Genomic DNA, 16,710 nt, shown 5'->3' on the forward strand with positions numbered 1-16,710 from the left:
AGTGAGGTGATACTTTAAGCATCTAAGGATTTAAATCTTAAACACAGAGGAGACTAAAATATATTTAATCAAGAGACGCTACAAGCCAAGTCTTTCAGTTCCTGATTGCAGTAACACATATATTTTTTCACATTTTTTGTAATTGCACAGCAAATTGTCATGTTTTATATATTTCGAGCAGTTTCCAATACGGCAACTTCAGCACTCAGAGCCTGGATAGCTCAGTCGGTAGAGCATCAGACTTTTAATCTGAGGGTCCAGGGTTCAAGTCCCTGTTCAGGCGAGTGTCTTTTAAACAATGTTTTTTTTGTTTGTGAAATGGACAATTTTGCAGAGTTTAAAATCATCCATTCCTGCAGGCAGCCATCTTTTAATTGTTGATGCGGATTATTTTCATTATTCAATGGGAAGGGGTATAGATTGGAAAGATTCTTTAGAATATTAAGAATGGACTTTATCACTCTTCAATAGGCACTCATTTTTGGCATCTAGTAATATAATCATCACAAAGTAGTATCGCTACATGTCAGTTCTAAAGACTTTATTTCATCAGGAACTCAAATCCATCCTTCTTTGATAGCACACAGTGATTAAATTAGACAAGTAATAAATCAAACCTCTTTGACAAAAATAATTGAATGAGATTATTGAAGTGAGGTGATACTTTAAGCATCTAAGGATTTACATCTTAAACACAGAGGAAACTAAAATATATTTCATCAAGAGACCCTACAAGCCAAGTCTTTCAGTTCATGATTGCAGTAACACATATATTTTTCCACATTTTTTGTAATTGCACAGCAAATTGTCATGTTTTATATATTTCGAGCAGTTTCCAATATGACAAGTTCAGTGCTCAGAGCCTGGATAGCTCAGTCGGTAGAGCATCAGACTTTTAATCTGAGGGTCCATGGTTCAAGTCCCTGTTCAGGCGAGTGTCTTTTAAACAATGGTGTTTTTGTTTGTGAAATGGACAATTTTGCAGAGTTTAAAATCATCCATTCCTGCAGGCAGCCATCTTTTAATTGTTGATGCTGATTATGTTCATTATTCAATGGGAAGGTGTATAGATTGGAAAGATTCTTTAGAATATTAAGAATGGACTTTATCACTCTTCAATAGGCACACATTATTGGCATCTAGTAATATAATCATCACAAAGTAGTATCGCTACATGTCAGTTCTAAAGACTTTATTTCATCAGGAACTCAAATCCATCCTTCTTTGATAGGCACACAGTGATTAAATTAGACAAGTAATAAATCAAACCTCTTTGACAAAAATAATTGAATGTGATTATTGAAGTGAGGTGATACTTAAAGCATCTAAGGATTTACATCTTAAACACAGAGGAAACTAAAATATATTTCATCAATAGACGCTACAAGCCAAGTCTTTCAGTTCATGATTGCAGTAACACATATATTTTTCCACATTTTTTGAAATTACACAGCAAACTGTCATGTTTTATATATTTCGAGCAGTTTCCAATATGGCAACTTCGGCTCTCAGAGCCTGTATAGCTCAGTCGGTAGAGCATCAGACTTTTAATCTGAGGGTCCAGGGTTCAAGTCCCTTTTCAGGCGAGTGTCTTTTAAACAATGGTGTTTTTGTTTGTGAAATGGACAATTTTGCAGAGTTTAAAATCATCCATTCCTGCAGGCAGCCATCTTTTAATTGTTGATGCTGATTATGTTCATTATTCAATGGGAAGGGGTATAGATTGGAAAGTTTCTTTAGAATATTAAGAATGGACTTTATCACTTTTCAATAGGCACACATTATTGGCATCTAGTAATATAATCATCACAAAGTAGTATCGCTACATGTCAGTTCTAAAGACTTTGTTTCATCAGGAACTCAAATCCATCCTTCTTTGATAGGCACACAGTGATTAAATTAGACAAGTAATAAATCAAACCTCTTTGACAAAAATAATTGAATGTGATTATTGAAGTGAGGTGATACTTTAAGCATCTAAGGATTTACATCTTAAACACAGAGGAAACTAAAATATATTTAATCAAGAGACGCTACAAGCCAAGTCTTTCAGTTCATGATTGCAGTAACACATATATTTTTCCACATTTTTTGAAATTACACAGCAAATTGTCATGTTTTATATATTTCGAGCAGTTTCCAATATGGCAACTTCAGCTCTCAGAGCCTGTATAGCTCAGTCGGTAGAGCATCAGACTTTTAATCTGAGGGTCCAGGGTTCAAGTCCCTGTTCAGGCGAGTGTCTTTTAAACAATGGTGTTTTTGTTTGTGAAATGGACAATTTAGCAGAGTTTAAAATCATCCATTCCTGCTGGCAGCCATCTTTTAATTGTTGATGCTGATTATGTTCATTATTCAATGGGAAGGGGTATAGATTGGAAAGTTTATTTGGAATATTAAGAACGGACTTTATCACTTTTCAATAGGCACACATTATTGGCATCTAGTAATATAATCATCACAAAGTAGTATCGCTACATGTCAGTTCTAAAGACTTTGTTTCATCAGGAACTCAAATCCATCCTTCTTTGATAGGCACACAGTGATTAAATTAGACAAGTAATAAATCAAACCTCTTTGACAAAAATAATTGAATGTGATTATTGAAGTGAGGTGATACTTTAAGCATCTAAGGATTTACATCTTAAACACAGAGTAAACTAAAATATATTTCATCAAGAGATGCTACAAGCCAAGTCTTTCAGTTCATGATTGCAGTAACACATATATTTTTCCACATTTTTTGTAATTGCACAGCAAATTGTCATGTTTTATATATTTCGAGCAGTTTCCAATATGGCAACCTCAGTGCTCAGAGCCTGGATAGCTCAGTCGGTAGAGCATCAGACTTTTAATCTGAGGGTCCAGGGTTCAAGTCCCTGTTCAGGCGAGTGTCTTTTAAACAATGGTGTTTTTGTTTGTGAAATGGACAATTTTGCAGAGTTTAAAATCATCCATTCCTGCAGGCAGCCATCTTTTAATTGTTGATGCGGATTATGTTCATTATTCAATGGGAAGGGGTATAGATTGGAAAGATTCTTTAGAATATTAAGAATGGACTTTATCACTCTTCAATAGGCACACATTATTGGCATCTAGTAATATAATCATCACAAAGTAGTATCGCTACATGTCAGTTCTAAAGACTTTATTTAATCAGGAACTCAAATCCATCCTTCTATGATAGGCACACAGTGATTAAATTAGACAAGTAATAAATCAAACCTCTTTGACAAAAATAATTGAATGTGATTATTGAAGTGAGGTGATACTTAAAGCATCTAAGGATTTACATCTTAAACACAGAGGAAACTAAAATATATTTAATCAAGAGACGCTACAAGCCAAGTCTTTCAGTTCATGATTGCAGTAACACATATATTTTTCCACATTTTTTGTAATTGCACAGTAAATTGTCATGTTTTATATATTTCGAGCAGTTTCCAATATGGCAACTTCAGCACTCAGAACCTGGATAGCTCAGTCGGTAGAGCATCAGACTTTTAATCAGAGGGTCCAGGGTTCAAGTCCCTGTTCAGGCAAGTGTCTTTTAAACAATGGTGTTTTTGTTTGTGAAATGGACAATTTTGCAGAGTTTAAAATCATCCATTCCTGCAGGCAGCCATCTTTTAATTGTTGATGCTGATTATGTTCATTATTCAATGGGAAGGGGTATAGGTTGGAAAGATTCTTTAGAATATTAAGAATGGACTTTATCACTCTTCAATAGGCACACATTATTGGCATCTAGTAATATAGTCATCACAAAGTAGTATCACTACATGTCAGTTCTAAAAACTTTGTTTCATCAGGAACTCAAATCCATCCTTCTTTGATAGGCACACAGTGATTAAATTAGACAAGTAATAAATCAAACCTCTTTGACAAAAATAATTGAATGTGATTATTGAAGTGAGGTGATACTTAAAGCATCTAAGGATTTACATCTTAAACACAGAGGAAACTAAAATATATTTCATCAAGAGACCCTACAAGCCAAGTCTTTCAGTTCATGATTGCAGTAACACATATATTTTTCCACATTTTTTGCAATTGCACAGCAAATTGTCATGTTTTATATATTTCGAGCAGTTTCCAATATGGCAACTTCAGTGCTCAGATCCTGGATAGCTCAGTCGGTAGAGCATCAGACTTTTAATCTGAGGGTTCAAGTCCCTGTTCAGGCGAGTGTCTTTTAAACAATGGTGTTTTTGTTTGTGAAATGGACAATTTTGCAGAGTTTAAAATCATCCATTCCTGCAGGCAGCCATCTTTTAATTGTTGATGCTGATTATGTTCATTATTCAATGGGAAGGTGTATAGATTGGAAAGATTCTTTAGAATATTAAGAATGGACTTTATCACTCTTCAATAGGCACACATTATTGGCATCTAGTAATATAGTCATCACAAAGTAGTATCACTACATGTCAGTTCTAAAGACTTTGTTTCATCAGGAACTCAAATCCATCCTTCTTTGATAGGCACACAGTGATTAAATTAGACAAGTAATAAATCAAACCTCTTTGACAAAAATAATTGAATGTGATTATTGAAGTGAGGTGATACTTTAAGCATCTAAGGATTTACATCTTAAACACAGAGGAAACTAAAATATATTTCATCAAGAGACCCTACAAGCCAAGTCTTTCAGTTCATGATTGCAGTAACACATATATTTTTCCTCATTTTTTGTAATTGCACAGCAAATTGTCAGTTTTATATATTTCGAGCAGTTTCCAATATGGCAACTTCAGCACTCAGAGCCTGGATAGCTCAGTCGGTAGAGCATCAGACTTTTAATCTGAGGGTCCATGGTTCAAGTCCCTGTTCAGGCGAGTGTCTTTTAAACAATGGTGTTTTTGTTTGTGAAATGGACAATTTTGCAGAGTTTAAAATCATCCATTCCTGCAGGCAGCCATCTTTTAATTGTTGATGCTGATTATGTTCATTATTCAATGGGAAGGTGTATAGATTGGAAAGATTCTTTAGAATATTAAGAATGGACTTTATCACTCTTAAATAGGCACACATTATTGGCATCTAGTAATATAATCATCACAAAGTAGTATCGCTACATGTCAGTTCTAAAGACTTTATTTCATCAGGAACTCAAATCCATCCTTCTTTGATAGGCACACAGTGATTAAATTAGACAAGTAATAAATCAAACCTCTTTGACAAAAATAATTGAATGTGATTATTGAAGTGAGGTGATACTTTAAGCATCTAAGGATTTAAATCTTAAACACAGAGGAGACTAAAATATATTTCATCAAGAGACGCTACAAGCCAAGTCTTTCAGTTCCTGATTGCAGTAACACATATATTTTTTCACATTTTTTGTAATTGCACAGCAAATTGTCATGTTTTATATATTTCGAGCAGTTTCCAATACGGCAACTTCAGCACTCAGAGCCTGGATAGCTCAGTCGGTAGAGCATCAGACTTTTAATCTGAGGGTCAGGGTTCAAGTCCCTGTTCAGGCGAGTGTCTTTTAAACAATGGTTTTTTTGTTTGTGAAATGGACAATTTTGCAGAGTTTAAAATCATCCATTCCTGCAGGCAGCCATCTTTTAATTGTTGATGCGGATTATTTTCATTATTTAATGGGAAGGGGTATAGATTGGAAAGATTATTTAGAATATTAAGAATGGACTTTATCACTCTTCAATAGGCACACATTATTGGCATCTAGTAATATAATCATCACAAAGTAGTATCGCTACATGTCAGTTCTAAAGACTTTATTTCATCAGGAACTCAAATCCATCCTTCTTTGATAGCACACAGTGATTAAATTAGACAAGTAATAAATCAAACCTCTTTGACAAAAATAATTGAATGAGATTATTGAAGTGAGGTGATACTTTAAGCATCTAAGGATTTACATCTTAAACACAGAGGAAACTAAAATATATTTCATCAAGAGACCCTACAAGCCAAGTCTTTCAGTTCATGATTGCAGTAACACATATATTTTTCCACATTTTTTGAAATTACACAGCAAACTGTCATGTTTTATATATTTCGAGCAGTTTCCAATATGGCAACTTCAGCTTTCAGAGCCTGTATAGCTCAGTCGGTAGAGCATCAGACTTTTAATCTGAGGGTCCAGGGTTCAAGTCCCTGTTCAGGCGAGTGTCTTTTAAACAATGGTGTTTTTGTTTGTGAAATGGACAATTTTGCAGAGTTTAAAATCATCCATTCCTGCAGGCAGCCATCTTTTAATTGTTGATGCTGATTATGTTCATTATTCAATGGGAAGGGGTATAGATTGGAAAGTTTCTTTAGAATATTAAGAATGGACTTTATCACTTTTCAATAGGCACACATTATTGGCATCTAGTAATATAATCATCACAAAGTAGTATCGCTACATGTCAGTTCTAAAGACTTTGTTTCATCAGGAACTCAAATCCATCCTTCTTTGATAGGCACACAGTGATTAATTTAGACAAGTAATAAATCAAACCTCTTTGACAAAAATAATTGAATGTGATTATTGAAGTGAGGTGATACTTTAAGCATCTAAGGATTTACATCTTAAACACAGAGGAAACTAAAATATATTTCATCAAGAGACCCTACAAGCCAAGTCTTTCAGTTCATGATTGCAGTAACACATATATTTTTCCACATTTTTTGTAATTGCACAGCAAATTGTCATGTTTTATATATTTCGAGCAGTTTCCAATATGACAAGTTCAGTGCTCAGAGCCTGGATAGCTCAGTCGGTAGAGCATCAGACTTTTAATCTGAGGGTCCATGGTTCAAGTCCCTGTTCAGGCGAGTGTCTTTTAAACAATGGTGTTTTTGTTTGTGAAATGGACAATTTTGCAGAGTTTAAAATCATCCATTCCTGCAGGCAGCCATCTTTTAATTGTTGATGCTGATTATGTTCATTATTCAATGGGAAGGTGTATAGATTGGAAAGATTCTTTAGAATATTAAGAATGGACTTTATCACTCTTCAATAGGCACACATTATTGGCATCTAGTAATATAATCATCACAAAGTAGTATCGCTACATGTCAGTTCTAAAGACTTTATTTCATCAGGAACTCAAATCCATCCTTCTTTGATAGGCACACAGTGATTAAATTAGACAAGTAATAAATCAAACCTCTTTGACAAAAATAATTGAATGTGATTATTGAAGTGAGGTGATACTTTAAGCATCTAAGGATTTAAATCTTAAACACAGAGGAGACTAAAATATATTTAATCAAGAGACGCTACAAGCCAAGTCTTTCAGTTCCTGATTGCAGTAACACATATATTTTTTCACATTTTTTGTAATTGCACAGCAAATTGTCATGTTTTATATATTTCGAGCAGTTTCCAATACGGCAACTTCAGCACTCAGAGCCTGGATAGCTCAGTCGGTAGAGCATCAGACTTTTAATCTGAGGGTCCAGGGTTCAAGTCCCTGTTCAGGTGAGTGTCTTTTAAACAATGGTTTTTTTGTTTGTGAAATGGACAATTTTGCAGAGTTTAAAATCATCCATTCCTGCAGGCAGCCATCTTTTAATTGTTGATGCGGATTATTTTCATTATTCAATGGGAAGGGGTATAGATTGGAAAGATTCTTTAGAATATTAAGAATGGACTTTATCACTCTTCAATAGGCACTCATTTTTGGCATCTAGTTATATAATCATCACAAAGTAGTATCGCTACATGTCAGTTCTAAAGACTTTATTTCATCAGGAACTCAAATCCATCCTTCTTTGATAGCACACAGTGATTAAATTAGACAAGTAATAAATCAAACCTCTTTGACAAAAATAATTGAATGTGATTATTGAAGTGAGGTGATACTTTAAGCATCTAAGGATTTACATCTTAAACACAGAGGAAACTAAAATATATTTCATCAAGAGACACTACAAGCCAAGTCTTTCAGTTCATGATTGCAGTAACACATATATTTTTCCACATTTTTTGTAATTGCACAGCAAATTGTCATGTTTTATATATTTTGAGCAGTTTCCAATATGGCAACTTCAGTGCTCAGAGCCTGGATAGCTCAGTCTGTAGAGCATCAGACTTTTAATCTGAGGGTCCATGGTTCAAGTCCCTGTTCAGGCGAGTGTCTTTTAAACAATGGTGTTTTTGTTTGTGAAATGGACAATTTTGCAGAGTTTAAAATCATCCATTCCTGCAGGCAGCCATCTTTTAATTGTTGATGCTGATTATGTTCATTATTCAATGGGAAGGTGTATAGATTGGAAAGATTCTTTAGAATATTAAGAATGGACTTTATCACTCTTCAATAGGCACACATTATTGGCATCTAGTAATATAATCATCACAAAGTAGTATCGCTACATGTCAGTTCTAAAGACTTTATTTCATCAGGAACTCAAATCCATCCTTCTTTGATAGGCACACAGTGATTAAATTAGACAAGTAATAAATCAAACCTCTTTGACAAAAATAATTGAATGTGATTATTGAAGTGAGGTGATACTTTAAGCATCTAAGGATTTACATCTTAAACACAGAGTAAACTAAAATATATTTCATCAAGAGATGCTACAAGCCAAGTCTTTCAGTTCATGATTGCAGTAACACATATATTTTTCCACATTTTTTGTAATTGCACAGCAAATTGTCATGTTTTATATATTTCGAGCAGTTTCCAATATGGCAACTTCAGCACTCAGAGCCTGGATAGCTCAGTCGGTAGAGCATCAGACTTTTAATCTGAGGGTCCAGGGTTCAAGTCCCTGTTCAGGCGAGTGTCTTTTAAACAATGGTGTTTTTGTTTGTGAAATGGACAATTTTGCAGAGTTTAAAATCATCCATTCCTGCAGGCAGCCATCTTTTAATTGTTGATGCTGATTATGTTCATTATTCAATGGGAAGGGGTATAGATTGGAAAGTTTCTTTAGAATATTAAGAATGGACTTTATCACTTTTCAATAGGCACACATTATTGGCATCTAGTAATATAATCATCACAAAGTAGTATCGCTACATGTCAGTTCTAAAGACTTTGTTTCATCAGGAACTCAAATCCATCCTTCTTTGATAGGCACACAGTGATTAATTTAGACAAGTAATAAATCAAACCTCTTTGACAAAAATAATTGAATGTGATTATTGAAGTGAGGTGATACTTTAAGCATCTAAGGATTTACATCTTAAACACAGAGGAAACTAAAATATATTTCATCAAGAGACCCTACAAGCCAAGTCTTTCAGTTCATGATTGCAGTAACACATATATTTTTCCACATTTTTTGTAATTGCACAGCAAATTGTCATGTTTTATATATTTCGAGCAGTTTCCAATATGACAAGTTCAGTGCTCAGAGCCTGGATAGCTCAGTCGGTAGAGCATCAGACTTTTAATCTGAGGGTCCATGGTTCAAGTCCCTGTTCAGGCGAGTGTCTTTTAAACAATGGTGTTTTTGTTTGTGAAATGGACAATTTTGCAGAGTTTAAAATCATCCATTCCTGCAGGCAGCCATCTTTTAATTGTTGATGCTGATTATGTTCATTATTCAATGGGAAGGTGTATAGATTGGAAAGATTCTTTAGAATATTAAGAATGGACTTTATCACTCTTCAATAGGCACACATTATTGGCATCTAGTAATATAATCATCACAAAGTAGTATCGCTACATGTCAGTTCTAAAGACTTTATTTCATCAGGAACTCAAATCCATCCTTCTTTGATAGGCACACAGTGATTAAATTAGACAAGTAATAAATCAAACCTCTTTGACAAAAATAATTGAATGTGATTATTGAAGTGAGGTGATACTTTAAGCATCTAAGGATTTAAATCTTAAACACAGAGGAGACTAAAATATATTTAATCAAGAGACGCTACAAGCCAAGTCTTTCAGTTCCTGATTGCAGTAACACATATATTTTTTCACATTTTTTGTAATTGCACAGCAAATTGTCATGTTTTATATATTTCGAGCAGTTTCCAATACGGCAACTTCAGCACTCAGAGCCTGGATAGCTCAGTCGGTAGAGCATCAGACTTTTAATCTGAGGGTCCAGGGTTCAAGTCCCTGTTCAGGTGAGTGTCTTTTAAACAATGGTTTTTTTGTTTGTGAAATGGACAATTTTGCAGAGTTTAAAATCATCCATTCCTGCAGGCAGCCATCTTTTAATTGTTGATGCGGATTATTTTCATTATTCAATGGGAAGGGGTATAGATTGGAAAGATTCTTTAGAATATTAAGAATGGACTTTATCACTCTTCAATAGGCACTCATTTTTGGCATCTAGTTATATAATCATCACAAAGTAGTATCGCTACATGTCAGTTCTAAAGACTTTATTTCATCAGGAACTCAAATCCATCCTTCTTTGATAGCACACAGTGATTAAATTAGACAAGTAATAAATCAAACCTCTTTGACAAAAATAATTGAATGTGATTATTGAAGTGAGGTGATACTTTAAGCATCTAAGGATTTACATCTTAAACACAGAGGAAACTAAAATATATTTCATCAAGAGACACTACAAGCCAAGTCTTTCAGTTCATGATTGCAGTAACACATATATTTTTCCACATTTTTTGTAATTGCACAGCAAATTGTCATGTTTTATATATTTTGAGCAGTTTCCAATATGGCAACTTCAGTGCTCAGAGCCTGGATAGCTCAGTCTGTAGAGCATCAGACTTTTAATCTGAGGGTCCATGGTTCAAGTCCCTGTTCAGGCGAGTGTCTTTTAAACAATGGTGTTTTTGTTTGTGAAATGGACAATTTTGCAGAGTTTAAAATCATCCATTCCTGCAGGCAGCCATCTTTTAATTGTTGATGCTGATTATGTTCATTATTCAATGGGAAGGTGTATAGATTGGAAAGATTCTTTAGAATATTAAGAATGGACTTTATCACTCTTCAATAGGCACACATTATTGGCATCTAGTAATATAATCATCACAAAGTAGTATCGCTACATGTCAGTTCTAAAGACTTTATTTCATCAGGAACTCAAATCCATCCTTCTTTGATAGGCACACAGTGATTAAATTAGACAAGTAATAAATCAAACCTCTTTGACAAAAATAATTGAATGTGATTATTGAAGTGAGGTGATACTTTAAGCATCTAAGGATTTACATCTTAAACACAGAGTAAACTAAAATATATTTCATCAAGAGATGCTACAAGCCAAGTCTTTCAGTTCATGATTGCAGTAACACATATATTTTTCCACATTTTTTGTAATTGCACAGCAAATTGTCATGTTTTATATATTTCGAGCAGTTTCCAATATGGCAACTTCAGCACTCAGAGCCTGGATAGCTCAGTCGGTAGAGCATCAGACTTTTAATCTGAGGGTCCAGGGTTCAAGTCCCTCTTCAGGTGAGTGTCTTTTAAACAATATTGTTTTTGTTTGTGAAATGGACAATTTTGCACAGTTTAAAATCATCCATTCCTGCAGGCAGCCATCTTTTAATTGTTGATGCGGATTATTTTCATTATTCAATGGGAAGGGGTATAGATTGGAAAGATTCTTTAGAATATTAAGAATGGACTTTATCACTCTTCAATAGGCACACATTATTGGCATCTAGTAATATAGTCATCACAAAGTAGTATCACTACATGTCAGTTCTAAAGACTTTGTTTCATCAGGAACTCAAATCCATCCTTCTTTGATAGGCACACAGTGATTAATTTAGACAAGTAATAAATCAAACCTCTTTGACAAAAATAATTGAATGCGATTATTGAAGTGAGGTGATACTTTAAGCATCTAAGGATTTACATCTTAAACACAGAGGAAACTAAAATATATTTCATCAAGAGACCCTACAAGCCAAGTCTTTCAGTTCCTGATTGCAGTAACACATATATTTTTTCACATTTTTTGTAATTGCACAGCAAATTGTCATGTTTTATATATTTCGAGCAGTTTCCAATACGGCAACTTCAGCACTCAGAGCCTGGATAGCTCAGTCGGTAGAGCATCAGACTTTTAATCTGAGGGTCAGGGTTCAAGTCCCTGTTCAGGCGAGTGTCTTTTAAACAATGGTTTTTTTGTTTGTGAAATGGACAATTTTGCAGAGTTTAAAATCATCCATTCCTGCAGGCAGCCATCTTTTAATTGTTGATGCGGATTATTTTCATTATTTAATGGGAAGGGGTATAGATTGGAAAGATTCTTTAGAATATTAAGAATGGACTTTATCACTCTTCAATAGGCACACATTATTGGCATCTAGTAATATAATCATCACAAAGTAGTATCGCTACATGTCAGTTCTAAAGACTTTATTTCATCAGGAACTCAAATCCATCCTTCTTTGATAGCACACAGTGATTAAATTAGACAAGTAATAAATCAAACCTCTTTGACAAAAATAATTGAATGAGATTATTGAAGTGAGGTGATACTTTAAGCATCTAAGGATTTACATCTTAAACACAGAGGAAACTAAAATATATTTCATCAAGAGACCCTACAAGCCAAGTCTTTCAGTTCATGATTGCAGTAACACATATATTTTTCCACATTTTTTGTAATTGCACAGCAAATTGTCATGTTTTATATATTTCGAGCAGTTTCCAATATGACAACTTCAGTGCTCAGAGCCTGTATAGCTCAGTCGGTAGAGCATCAGACTTTTAATCTGAGGGTCCATGGTTCAAGTCCCTGTTCAGGCGAGTGTCTTTTAAACAATGGTGTTTTTGTTTGTGAAATGGACAATTTTGCAGAGTTTAAAATCATCCATTCCTGCAGGCAGTCATCTTTTAATTGTTGATGCTGATTATGTTCATTATTCAATGGGAAGTTTATAGATTGGAAAGATTCTTTAGAATATTAAGAATGGACTTTATCACTCTTCAATAGGCACACATTATTGGCATCTAGTAATATAATCATCACAAAGTAGTATCGCTACATGTCAGTTCTAAAGACTTTATTTCATCAGGAACTCAAATCCATCCTTCTTTGACAGGCACACAGTGATTAAATTAGACAAGTAATAAATCAAACCTCTTTGACAAAAATAATTGAATGTGATTATTGAAGTGAGGTGATACTTTAAGCATCTAAGGATTTACATCTTAAACACAGAGGAAACTAAAATATATTTCATCAAGAGACCCTACAAGCCAAGTCTTTCAGTTCATGATTGCAGTAACACATATATTTTTCCACATTTTTTGAAATTACACAGCAAACTGTCATGTTTTATATATTTCGAGCAGTTTCCAATATGGCAACTTCAGCTTTCAGAGCCTGTATACCTCAGTCGGTAGAGCATCAGACTTTTAATCTGAGGGTCCAGGGTTCAAGTCCCTGTTCAGGCGAGTGTCTTTTAAACAATGGTGTTTTTGTTTGTGAAATGGACAATTTTGCAGAGTTTAAAATCATCCATTCCTGCAGGCAGCCATCTTTTAATTGTTGATGCTGATTATGTTCATTATTCAATGGGAAGGGGTATAGATTGGAAAGTTTCTTTAGAATATTAAGAATGGACTTTATCACTTTTCAATAGGCACACATTATTGGCATCTAGTAATATAATCATCACAAAGTAGTATCGCTACATGTCAGTTCTAAAGACTTTGTTTCATCAGGAACTCAAATCCATCCTTCTTTGATAGGCACACAGTGATTAATTTAGACAAGTAATAAATCAAACCTCTTTGACAAAAATAATTGAATGTGATTATTGAAGTGAGGTGATACTTTAAGCATCTAAGGATTTACATCTTAAACACAGAGGAAACTAAAATATATTTCATCAAGAGACCCTACAAGCCAAGTCTTTCAGTTCATGATTGCAGTAACACATATATTTTTCCACATTTTTTGTAATTGCACAGCAAATTGTCATGTTTTATATATTTCGAGCAGTTTCCAATATGACAAGTTCAGTGCTCAGAGCCTGGATAACTCAGTCGGTAGAGCATCAGACTTTTAATCTGAGGGTCCATGGTTCAAGTCCCTGTTCAGGCGAGTGTCTTTTAAACAATGGTGTTTTTGTTTGTGAAATGGACAATTTTGCAGAGTTTAAAATCATCCATTCCTGCAGGCAGCCATCTTTTAATTGTTGATGCTGATTATGTTCATTATTCAATGGGAAGGTGTATAGATTGGAAAGATTCTTTAGAATATTAAGAATGGACTTTATCACTCTTCAATAGGCACACATTATTGGCATCTAGTAATATAATCATCACAAAGTAGTATCGCTACATGTCAGTTCTAAAGACTTTATTTCATCAGGAACTCAAATCCATCCTTCTTTGATAGGCACACAGTGATTAAATTAGACAAGTAATAAATCAAACCTCTTTGACAAAAATAATTGAATGTGATTATTGAAGTGAGGTGATACTTAAAGCATCTAAGGATTTACATCTTAAACACAGAGGAAACTAAAATATATTTCATCAATAGACGCTACAAGCCAAGTCTTTCAGTTCATGATTGCAGTAACACATATATTTTTCCACATTTTTTGAAATTACACAGCAAACTGTCATGTTTTATATATTTCGAGCAGTTTCCAATATGGCAACTTCGGCTCTCAGAGCCTGTATAGCTCAGTCGGTAGAGCATCAGACTTTTAATCTGAGGGTCCAGGGTTCAAGTCCCTTTTCAGGCGAGTGTCTTTTAAACAATGGTGTTTTTGTTTGTGAAATGGACAATTTTGCAGAGTTTAAAATCATCCATTCCTGCAGGCAGCCATCTTTTAATTGTTGATGCTGATTATGTTCATTATTCAATGGGAAGGGGTATAGATTGGAAAGTTTCTTTAGAATATTAAGAATGGACTTTATCACTTTTCAATAGGCACACATTATTGGCATCTAGTAATATAATCATCACAAAGTAGTATCGCTACATGTCAGTTCTAAAGACTTTGTTTCATCAGGAACTCAAATCCATCCTTCTTTGATAGGCACACAGTGATTAAATTAGACAAGTAATAAATCAAACCTCTTTGACAAAAATAATTGAATGTGATTATTGAAGTGAGGTGATACTTTAAGCATCTAAGGATTTACATCTTAAACACAGAGGAAACTAAAATATATTTCATCAAGAGACCCTACAAGCCAAGTCTTTCAGTTCATGATTGCAGTAACACATATATTTTTCCACATTTTTTGTAATTCCACAGCAAATTGTCATGTTTTATATATTTCGAGCAGTTTCCAATATGGCAACTTCAGTGCTCAGAGCCTGGATAGCTCAGTCGGTAGAGCATCAGACTTTTAATCTGAGGGTCCATGGTTCAAGTCCCTGTTCAGGCGAGTGTCTTTTAAACAATGGTGTTTTTGTTTGTGAAATGGACAATTTTGCAGAGTTTAAAATCATCCATTCCTGCAGGCAGCCATCTTTTAATTGTTGATGCTGATTATGTTCATTATTCAATGGGAAGGTGTATAGATTGGAAAGATTCTTTAGAATATTAAGAATGGACTTTATCACTCTTCAATAGGCACACATTATTGGCATCTAGTAATATAATCATCACAAAGTAGTATCGCTACATGTCAGTTCTAAAGACTTTATTTCATCAGGAACTCAAATCCATCCTTCTTTGATAGGCACACAGTGATTAAATTAGACAAGTAATAAATCAAACCTCTTTGACAAAAATAATTGAATGTGATTATTGAAGTGAGGTGATACTTTAAGCATCTAAGGATTTAAATCTTAAACACAGAGGAGACTAAAATATATTTAATCAAGAGACGCTACAAGCCAAGTCTTTCAGTTCCTGATTGCAGTAACACATATATTATTTCACATTTTTTGTAATTGCACAGCAAATTGTCATGTTTTATATATTTCGAGCAGTTTCCAATACGGCAACTTCAGCACTCAGAGCCTGGATAGCTCAGTCGGTAGAGCATCAGACTTTTAATCTGAGGGTCCAGGGTTCAAGTCCCTGTTCAGGTGAGTGTCTTTTAAACAATGGTTTTTTTGTTTGTGAAATGGACAATTTTGCAGAGTTTAAAATCATCCATTCCTGCAGGCAGCCATCTTTTAATTGTTGATGCGGATTATTTTCATTATTCAATGGGAAGGGGTATAGATTGGAAAGATTCTTTAGAATATTAAGAATGGACTTTATCACTCTTCAATAGGCACTCATTTTTGGCATCTAGTAATATAATCATCACAAAGTAGTATCGCTACATGTCAGTTCTAAAGACTTTATTTCATCAGGAACTCAAATCCATCCTTCTTTGATAGCACACAGTGATTAAATTAGACAAGTAATAAATCAAACCTCTTTGACAAAAATAATTGAATGTGATTATTGAAGTGAGGTGATACTTTAAGCATCTAAGGATTTACATCTTAAACACAGAGGAAACTAAAATATATTTCATCAAGAGACACTACAAGCCAAGTCTTTCAGTTCATGATTGCAGTAACACATATATTTTTCCACATTTTTTGTAATTGCACAGCAAATTGTCATGTTTTATATATTTTGAGCAGTTTCCAATATGGCAACTTCAGTGCTCAGAGCCTGGATAGCTCAGTCTGTAGAGCATCAGACTTTTAATCTGAGGGTCCATGGTTCAAGTCCCTGTTCAGGCGAGTGTCTTTTAAACAATGGTGTTTTTGTTTGTGAAATGGACAATTTTGCAGAGTTTAAAATCATCCATTCCTGCAGGCAGCCATCTTTTAATTGTTGATGCTGATTATGTTCATTATTCAATGGGAAGGTGTATAGATTGGAAA

General features: G+C 34.3%; 21 non-coding genes across 21 annotated transcripts; all 21 read left to right on the forward strand.

Moving 5' to 3' along the window:
• Nucleotides 1-210: 210 nt before the first annotated feature.
• TRNAK-UUU (transfer RNA lysine (anticodon UUU)) lies at nucleotides 211-283 on the forward strand. Its single transcript has one exon. It is a non-coding gene; the product is annotated as a tRNA-Lys (tRNA).
• A 578-nt stretch (nucleotides 284-861) lies between these two features.
• TRNAK-UUU (transfer RNA lysine (anticodon UUU)) lies at nucleotides 862-934 on the forward strand. Its single transcript has one exon. It is a non-coding gene; the product is annotated as a tRNA-Lys (tRNA).
• A 579-nt stretch (nucleotides 935-1,513) lies between these two features.
• On the forward strand, nucleotides 1,514-1,586 carry TRNAK-UUU (transfer RNA lysine (anticodon UUU)). Its single transcript has one exon. It is a non-coding gene; the product is annotated as a tRNA-Lys (tRNA).
• Nucleotides 1,587-2,165: 579 nt separating this feature from the next.
• Nucleotides 2,166-2,238, forward strand: TRNAK-UUU (transfer RNA lysine (anticodon UUU)). Its single transcript has one exon. It is a non-coding gene; the product is annotated as a tRNA-Lys (tRNA).
• Nucleotides 2,239-2,817: 579 nt separating this feature from the next.
• TRNAK-UUU (transfer RNA lysine (anticodon UUU)) lies at nucleotides 2,818-2,890 on the forward strand. The gene has a single exon. It is a non-coding gene; the product is annotated as a tRNA-Lys (tRNA).
• Nucleotides 2,891-3,469: 579 nt separating this feature from the next.
• TRNAK-UUU (transfer RNA lysine (anticodon UUU)) lies at nucleotides 3,470-3,542 on the forward strand. The gene has a single exon. It is a non-coding gene; the product is annotated as a tRNA-Lys (tRNA).
• A 1,223-nt stretch (nucleotides 3,543-4,765) lies between these two features.
• Nucleotides 4,766-4,838, forward strand: TRNAK-UUU (transfer RNA lysine (anticodon UUU)). Its single transcript has one exon. It is a non-coding gene; the product is annotated as a tRNA-Lys (tRNA).
• Nucleotides 4,839-5,417: 579 nt separating this feature from the next.
• TRNAK-UUU (transfer RNA lysine (anticodon UUU)) lies at nucleotides 5,418-5,489 on the forward strand. The gene has a single exon. It is a non-coding gene; the product is annotated as a tRNA-Lys (tRNA).
• A 578-nt stretch (nucleotides 5,490-6,067) lies between these two features.
• Nucleotides 6,068-6,140, forward strand: TRNAK-UUU (transfer RNA lysine (anticodon UUU)). Its single transcript has one exon. It is a non-coding gene; the product is annotated as a tRNA-Lys (tRNA).
• Nucleotides 6,141-6,719: 579 nt separating this feature from the next.
• On the forward strand, nucleotides 6,720-6,792 carry TRNAK-UUU (transfer RNA lysine (anticodon UUU)). The gene has a single exon. It is a non-coding gene; the product is annotated as a tRNA-Lys (tRNA).
• A 579-nt stretch (nucleotides 6,793-7,371) lies between these two features.
• Nucleotides 7,372-7,444, forward strand: TRNAK-UUU (transfer RNA lysine (anticodon UUU)). Its single transcript has one exon. It is a non-coding gene; the product is annotated as a tRNA-Lys (tRNA).
• A 1,230-nt stretch (nucleotides 7,445-8,674) lies between these two features.
• Nucleotides 8,675-8,747, forward strand: TRNAK-UUU (transfer RNA lysine (anticodon UUU)). The gene has a single exon. It is a non-coding gene; the product is annotated as a tRNA-Lys (tRNA).
• Nucleotides 8,748-9,326: 579 nt separating this feature from the next.
• TRNAK-UUU (transfer RNA lysine (anticodon UUU)) lies at nucleotides 9,327-9,399 on the forward strand. The gene has a single exon. It is a non-coding gene; the product is annotated as a tRNA-Lys (tRNA).
• A 579-nt stretch (nucleotides 9,400-9,978) lies between these two features.
• Nucleotides 9,979-10,051, forward strand: TRNAK-UUU (transfer RNA lysine (anticodon UUU)). The gene has a single exon. It is a non-coding gene; the product is annotated as a tRNA-Lys (tRNA).
• Nucleotides 10,052-11,281: 1,230 nt separating this feature from the next.
• Nucleotides 11,282-11,354, forward strand: TRNAK-UUU (transfer RNA lysine (anticodon UUU)). The gene has a single exon. It is a non-coding gene; the product is annotated as a tRNA-Lys (tRNA).
• Nucleotides 11,355-11,933: 579 nt separating this feature from the next.
• TRNAK-UUU (transfer RNA lysine (anticodon UUU)) lies at nucleotides 11,934-12,005 on the forward strand. Its single transcript has one exon. It is a non-coding gene; the product is annotated as a tRNA-Lys (tRNA).
• A 578-nt stretch (nucleotides 12,006-12,583) lies between these two features.
• On the forward strand, nucleotides 12,584-12,656 carry TRNAK-UUU (transfer RNA lysine (anticodon UUU)). The gene has a single exon. It is a non-coding gene; the product is annotated as a tRNA-Lys (tRNA).
• A 578-nt stretch (nucleotides 12,657-13,234) lies between these two features.
• Nucleotides 13,235-13,307, forward strand: TRNAK-UUU (transfer RNA lysine (anticodon UUU)). Its single transcript has one exon. It is a non-coding gene; the product is annotated as a tRNA-Lys (tRNA).
• A 1,231-nt stretch (nucleotides 13,308-14,538) lies between these two features.
• Nucleotides 14,539-14,611, forward strand: TRNAK-UUU (transfer RNA lysine (anticodon UUU)). The gene has a single exon. It is a non-coding gene; the product is annotated as a tRNA-Lys (tRNA).
• Nucleotides 14,612-15,190: 579 nt separating this feature from the next.
• Nucleotides 15,191-15,263, forward strand: TRNAK-UUU (transfer RNA lysine (anticodon UUU)). Its single transcript has one exon. It is a non-coding gene; the product is annotated as a tRNA-Lys (tRNA).
• Nucleotides 15,264-15,842: 579 nt separating this feature from the next.
• TRNAK-UUU (transfer RNA lysine (anticodon UUU)) lies at nucleotides 15,843-15,915 on the forward strand. The gene has a single exon. It is a non-coding gene; the product is annotated as a tRNA-Lys (tRNA).
• The last annotated feature ends 795 nt before the right edge of the window (nucleotides 15,916-16,710 follow it).

Source organism: Pseudophryne corroboree, chromosome 1 (assembly GCF_028390025.1).
Source record: "Pseudophryne corroboree isolate aPseCor3 chromosome 1, aPseCor3.hap2, whole genome shotgun sequence".
Taxonomy (NCBI): domain Eukaryota; kingdom Metazoa; phylum Chordata; class Amphibia; order Anura; family Myobatrachidae; genus Pseudophryne; species Pseudophryne corroboree.